The sequence below is a fragment of the Ambystoma mexicanum genome, chromosome 6q, assembly GCF_040938575.1.
Source record: "Ambystoma mexicanum isolate Mex_15411 chromosome 6q, UKY_AmexF1_1, whole genome shotgun sequence".
In the NCBI taxonomy this organism is placed as follows: domain Eukaryota; kingdom Metazoa; phylum Chordata; class Amphibia; order Caudata; family Ambystomatidae; genus Ambystoma; species Ambystoma mexicanum.
Window position 1 is genome coordinate 1,320,603,506 of NC_090937.1, and position 7,368 is coordinate 1,320,610,873.

A 7,368-nucleotide genomic window follows, 5' to 3' on the forward strand; every position below is an offset into this window, starting at 1 on the left:
GGATATACAGGCACATGATCGTGCAACATATCAGGGCGAGGGGAAAATGGTACAACTGCAGTGAGGGAGAACACACTGGCAGAGGGAGAGGTATTTTTCATAGATGGGTCAGCTTCCATAAATTCCGAAACTGGAGAAAAACATGTGGGGGTGGCGGTCGTGCGAATGGAAGAAGGTGAGTATGAGGTCCTTATACAGCAGCGACTGCCGACTCATTTCTCAGCACAGGCAGCAGAACTGGTAGCATTAATTGAAGCCCTATGTGCAGCAAGGGGGTGCGCAGTAACAATTTACACAGATTCAGCCTACATGGCCACAACAGTACACGGAGGGCTTGCCAGGTGGGGAAGAAGGGGGTTCAACAGGGCAGATGGTTCACCCGTACAACATGCAGAACTACTAAAGGAACTCATAGAAGCGTTGAAAGAACCCACCATGGTAGCAATAGTGAAATGCCAGGCCCACACCAACAATACAGATTTTGTCTCTTTGGGAAACGCGGCAGCGGACGCGGCTGCCAAGGAGGCATCATATTTAAAAAAGGAGAACACAGGTGAGTACTTAGTGCGGAGAGAATCGGAGGACGATGTTCCGGACGGGTACAATGCCATGCCAGTGTCTCAAATATTGGAGCTACAGGAAGGGGCAGCTGAGGACGAAAAAGAGTTGCGGACAGAAAGGGGCTGCAGCCAGTCCGCCACTGATTTATTATGGCGGCAAGACAACACAGGTAAAGTAGTCATGCCAACTAAGTTATTAGAAATAGCATTCCAGCAGCTATACTTCCCAGCACACAATGCAAGACAACACACCGCGGCCGAGATACAAGAACACTGGTTCATTCCAGGGTTACACGAACAACTCTCTAAGCTAGCAATGAAATGTACAACGTGCCAGATATACAACTCCGGCATGACTTTAAGAACACTGAGGGGAACGATACCCAAGCCGGTAGGACCGTTCAGAGAGCTGCATATAGATTACGCAGATATGGGTGAAAGATGCAACGGAGCGAGGTACATGATAGTGGTAGTTTGCCCCTTTTCACGGTGGGTAGAGGCAGGTCCCTGTGCCCGCCCAGATGCTAAATGCGCTGCAAAGTTTCTAGTGTGGGAAGTAGTCCCCCGCTGGGGAATTTGTGACGTAATTCGCTCTGACAACGGCACACATTTTGTGAACGATCTCTTTAAAAAAGTAACATCATTGCTAGGAATAAAACATAAATTATGCTCAATTTATCACCCGCAAAGTAATGGTATGGTAGAAAAGACAAACGGATTATTAAAAGGGAGACTCTCAAAATTGTGTTTCACCCTTAAGAAAAATTGGGTGCACTGTCTCCCCTTGGCCCTGTTTGAGCTGAGGAATCAGCCCAGCAAGGACCACCATTTGTCGCCCCATGAGATTGTGACAGGGAGACGAATGCACACAGCACACTCACCTCTCCGTAGACATTCAGATGCACACAGAAGTGCTACTGTACTAGGAGAGGAATTCAATGACTACCTGACAAAACTCACTAAGGCAGCACGAATGATAGCCAGACAACTTGCACCACCATTCATAAGTGACGGGGGAAATGAAACGCACAATCCAGAGAAAGAAAGCCCAATGGGTCAGCTGGAATCAGGTGAAATGGTATATGTTAGGAGTTTCGTACGTAGGTGGAATGCTCCAAGATTTCATGGCCCATACGAGGTGGTGTTTTGCACACCCACAGTGGTGAAAGTGAAGGGCTTGAGATATTGGATACATTTGACAGACGTCCGAAAAGCCTGTGGGCCTCATTACGACCCTGGCGGAAGACCATGGTGCTATTAGCACCATGGTCCATGCCAGTAAGTTACCGACTCCGCCATGGAGAAAGGGGGAATTACCACCCCATTACAAGGTTGGCGGGGCGGTAATTCCCCCTTCCTCCATGGCTCTTCCCCATTCCCATTTTTGCCCCATAGGGCTCAATGGGAATGGGGAAGGCGCTAAGTACGGTGCCGCAAATTGCGGCACCGTAATTAGCACCAAGGTCCCTTTGCGGGTCCCTACTTTAACGGCTGGTCTATACCAGCCGTTAAGGTCGGGTCCCGCAAAGGGACCTCGTAATTAGGCGCTAATAGGTTAATGGCGCCACAGCCTTTTACGGCGCCGTTAACCCATTAGCGCCTGGGTCATAATGAGGCCCTATGACAGCGTGGGACCAGTAGAAAGTGCAGAGGGCCCTGACAGGGAAAATGTGCAAGAATAAGACAGTAATTGTGTAAAAAAAAAATTAAAAAAATGTACGCACCTGGGCATGCAAGGTTTACTAAAATGACCACTGTATTATAACAATGTTTATGACAAGATGTGAAACAGTATTAAATGAAAATGACCTGTCTTTCTATCACGCTCTCGCTCTCTCTCTCTCTCTCTCTCTCTCTCTCTCTCTCTATCTCTCTCTCTCTCTCGATCATCATTCCAAGGTGGAAATACAAGAATGATTGCAACTATATGCTTAATGTACCCTTTTTATGTTTCAACATATAGGAGTAACCATGGCAAACGAAACGGGCCGCCTGCAACAACTAGCAATAGGGACGCTAGAAGTAGAAATGTTTTTGATTTACGAACATACTCATACGAATGCAGGTTGACTGTCTGTGCTATTATATTTTTCACACTCATGTTTGGCTTAACAGTATATTGGATAATAGCATTTATCTGCATTGAGATAAATGAGGGGGGAGGTAATGGAACCAGCATGGAAAATGTAAGCAAACCGTTTAAGGAGGGTAACTATTTAATAAGGGATGGCTTTCAGCTGGTATGGGGGTATGGCCACAGCCAGACCAGGCAAAACGTCAGAACGATACTAACAACAAGTCGACTACTCCTCTGAAGCCCCAACGCAATGCTATACATTTTAGTGTACATGAACTAAATGACCGGCATCCATCTGTTATATCATGGTTATATGACACCACTGCTACCCCCGCCCACAACGACAACCGGTCCTCCCAGGGAAAAGGACTACACCACAGAGAGAATGAAAGAGAATATTAAAATGGCTGACAAGTTTATGACTCTGTACGAGGAGTGGGAGAAGGGGGGCCGGGGAGAGGGAGTCCCTGTTACACACAGCCAGGCACGTGAAAACATTCCTTAAAAACAGGAGAAGGAGGGAGGCGGGTAGGAAGAGATATGATGAGTACTATGGCCTGGGACTAGATACGATAGAAGATCCCAAGCACCAACACCAGTCGAATAAATGGTATGCAGACATGAGCTCCACAGCTAAACAAAGAACTAATGAAAGCTGCTAAGTGTGCTCCCTGATCTCCCATGCCTCAGGCACACCTAAAGTTTTAATGCCACAAGAATTGCCTCTTTCAGATGCCCAGTGTCTCCTCCATCTCACTCTGTGCAGAATTAAGAACACCTTCCAGGCACACATGGTATCTTTTGAAATGCTGCAGAACGAGGAAACGTGCTACTCAAGAGCCAAAGGAGTGGTATGTTTAAAAGAACCGTTCTTCATAATAAAAGGAACACTATTTTGGGAAAACAAATGGAAAGATGATGTGGTAACGTGCAAGGCTGAAGCACTGCGAGGGCTATCGACCGAAGAACTACAATGGATTGCAAAGACGTGTGCCGCAGTCTGGTCAGAACATGTGGCAAAATTGACCTGGGTGAGCGCTATAGAAAAAGCATTGAAACTACAGAAAGAAATCTCAAACGAACTTTACTTCTTGGGAGAAGGGAAACTCGACATGGGAAGAAACACGAACTGCAGCAAAAGCCTAATGATCCCAGATATGAAGAAAGGAACAGCGGCCCTAAAGGACACTTACTGGGTCTGTGGCAAACGGGCGTACATGCACCTCCCACCATCATGGAGGGGCACGTGTTCCCTGGCGACACTGCACTCAGCTCTAATGATAATACCGGAGAGCCACCTCGGAGAAGGGGGCCGGACGAGGACCCAAGCAGCAGCCAACGCCTCACCCACTGAAGAGCCGCCACTGTACGCCCTATCAGAAGGAAACGCCGACGGAATCGTATCCAGAAAACGGAGGTCTTCAAGCTATATCTCAAAGGCCTCCTCAGAAATTTTGGCCCAGATCCCAGACAGGTACAGGTTATTCAGCTCAGCGGAAACCTTCTTCGCCTCCCTCATTCCAAGCATTCAGGCCCGGGCAAATGCAAAGTGGCTACAGATTACGCGGTGGGAGCTGATTCAATTGGCCAACGAAGCTGAAGAAGGGTTCAACGTGATCAAGGTGGAGCTAAGGGCTCTGAGACTAATGACAATGCAAAACAGGTATGTCCTAGACCTGTTAACGGCGATGGATGGAGGTGTTTGCCGAAAAATCGGAAGTGCCTGTTGCACTTTTGTACCTTCTGAAGATGCTGATAATGGGACACTATCACACGTCATCGCTGCAGTGCACAACCTAGGGGAACGCATGAAGAAAGAAGGCGGTACAGACCCAAGCACGTGGTTCGACAACATTTTTTCATGGGTACCTTCCTGAATGGGGCTCACAGTGAAACTACTACTGCCCCTCATCGTATTTTTACTTGTGATTTTCTGTGTGTGCCAGTTGGGTCTTCGATGCTGCGCAAATGTAGTCCCAAATGGAACAATGATGATGGTGACAATGGGCAACGCCAGAGCAGGGGCATGGGTGTAACAGGAAGCACACGTACAAACTGGTGAGAATTCAGAGTCCAAGTATAGAATGGTACCTATATATTATGACGGGGATATAGTGGACAGGTTATATCATACCACAATAAAGGAGCCCCATGAACTAGAGTGGTACACGGAGGTATGGGTGGACCTGGAGGGAGATGGGGGATGTATATATATGACCTGCACACCAGATGAGTATGCTAGAAGGGGGAGAGCCTCCGTGGGGTTTGCAGAGCTTGGATGCCAATAAAGGGAACGCCAGCCTGGGAAGAGGCAGTGTTAGCTGAGAAGGAGCGCGAAGGACTGGGGGAGCTAAGGTATTCGTTATATAAGTAACGAAAGGGGGGAAATGTAGGGGAGGGTAGGTCAATAGGACCCCCCTCCCACTGCATGTCCCACCCTGGTGAAGACTCATGACTCGTCGGCAGCCCACCGGCCCCCGGGCCCAGGCGGCAGGGCGGCTGCAGACCGACACGTGAGGCTGCACCACCACATTATGTGGCAGAGCACAGACGCCATCTTGTATTAAGCCAATCCCATCTTGCTAGAAATGTGCAGATCTAACCCAGGCAGAGCAAACATGCACACTGAAAGATGCAGAGTGACCCCCACTCGACCGCACTCACAGAGGCCCACACTTCCCCCACCTCCCACTGCATGGCAGATCCGCTGAGGACTCGTTCTCACGAGCCACCAGACACGAGCAAACAACAAAATAAAACACTGTAGCTGTTGACCTTCCGCAGTACATCATTGCCCCAGCCATGAACGGGAACATTAGGAAGTTACTGAGACCAGCCCAAACCCTGCAGGCCCTGACCCTGTACCAAGCCCCCCAACGTTAGACGGCGTGGCGCCTCACACCCATACCTACCCGAAAACTCTTGCAATGTGTAGAAACCATGTATGTAATGTATGTCCTATTGACTAACGTTCGCTGCTAATGTGAAGGAGAATGGGTAAAGAGTAAATATGCAACCGATATTGTTTATAATGTAGAGATGTGCAAAGACTGGCTAGCTGATAACAATATGTAATAACAAGTGTTGCCCTCTTTATACACACACCTGCCTAACACTACCTCATGTTTGTATGTCAACTATAGATGTGAATTGTTGTGCTAAAGGGTAAGGTCCGCAGTTAGTATTCCTTCTAATGAAATGCATACAAGTCCTTTTTAGAGACCCCATGTGTTGTTATTCGCCCCTCACCCACGGGACAGTATACCGCCTTGTGCAAGATGCCGCGCACAGAGCTGCAAGGCCATTTCCCCCTACTCCTGCCCAGGCCCTCTAGAGATAGCTGGTGTTCAAACAGCACAGCTTCGCCTCCCGACCCTGTTGGACCCATTTCAAGCATCCGCCTCCCCATGTCAGAGGCCGCCACAGCCTGACTCCATGACTTATGAGCTACCTGGTCTTAATCCCACCATTTCTCAGGCACCAGTCACATGCCCCCCACGGGCCAGTAATACCTCCATCGACCCCAAGTTAATGACCCTAAAAAGGGGGGCGCCCACACGTGTACCAACAGATCGTGATACCATCCCTCACCTAAACTGCCAAGACAGGGTGGTCAAGCGACCCCTCCCATGCCCCTGACTGTGCAAATGAGACCAGATTGTTTGAACCTAATGTATCCTCCAAACAGATGTATTGAGACACTCCAGATCGCATATCATTGTTCCTGTCCCCATATTGATCTAAGGTCAGCGCTACAAGAGTTGCAAATCAACGGAAAGCATAAAGTGTGACAAATGGGTGGGAATGTGTGGCCAAAAGGGCAAATGTTAGTTTAGTTATCAATCATCATTACAAGGCATGTCCGGCCCGGCACTCCACCCCGATGAGCCCAGCTGACCTTCCACCCCACGTGGCGCAGCACCAACGTCCGCCAATCCTGGAGAGGCAGCTGTATACAATGTATACCACCTAGCCATCACCACCCAATCCCTAATACTATGTGCCCCCTATAGCTTGTGTCATGCGTGACGTAGTTCTGTAATAAGTAGGACTGTCTTTGCCATTGTCAGACAGAGCGCTCTCGGAGTTTGCAGAGTCCTTTGCATGCCCTATATTGATCTATATAAAGCTCTTTTGATCTCACCCGCACTTGGTCCTGGCCTCATTCCCCTTCTGGGGTGTGTCCTTTATTGCCTCTCACTAAGGGGGGTGCGTTTCTGGGGACGCTTACATTCATGGATTAGGACCAAAGGTCACATAGTAGGGATTACATAATGCAAGTCATACACATCTTAACACCACTTCCTTCATAAGTGCATAACAGATGACAAATAACCACACATGTAGCAACCATATGCGCATATATAATGACCATCATATATATGATAACTATGTATTATTCTCTCTTCCTAGTAAACCATATAGCGGCTCTTATTACATGTTAGAGGGCGATAAAGGCATTTGAGTACTATAAAGCTCATTTGATAACTCACACCAAGGGTACTGGGACGAAATGTCCCTCTTATTATATGTTGCAGGTCATCAGGACATTTAAGTAACACACATCTTTTTTCAAACCAAGAGTACTGAGACAATGTGTCCCTAACATGTGTAACATGTCCTGTATGCAATACAAATGTGTCTAAAATACTCAAAACAAAAATATATCAATGTAGTACGTACATATATTCAATCAGAATGAACAAAAGATACAAAATTGAATCACAACTA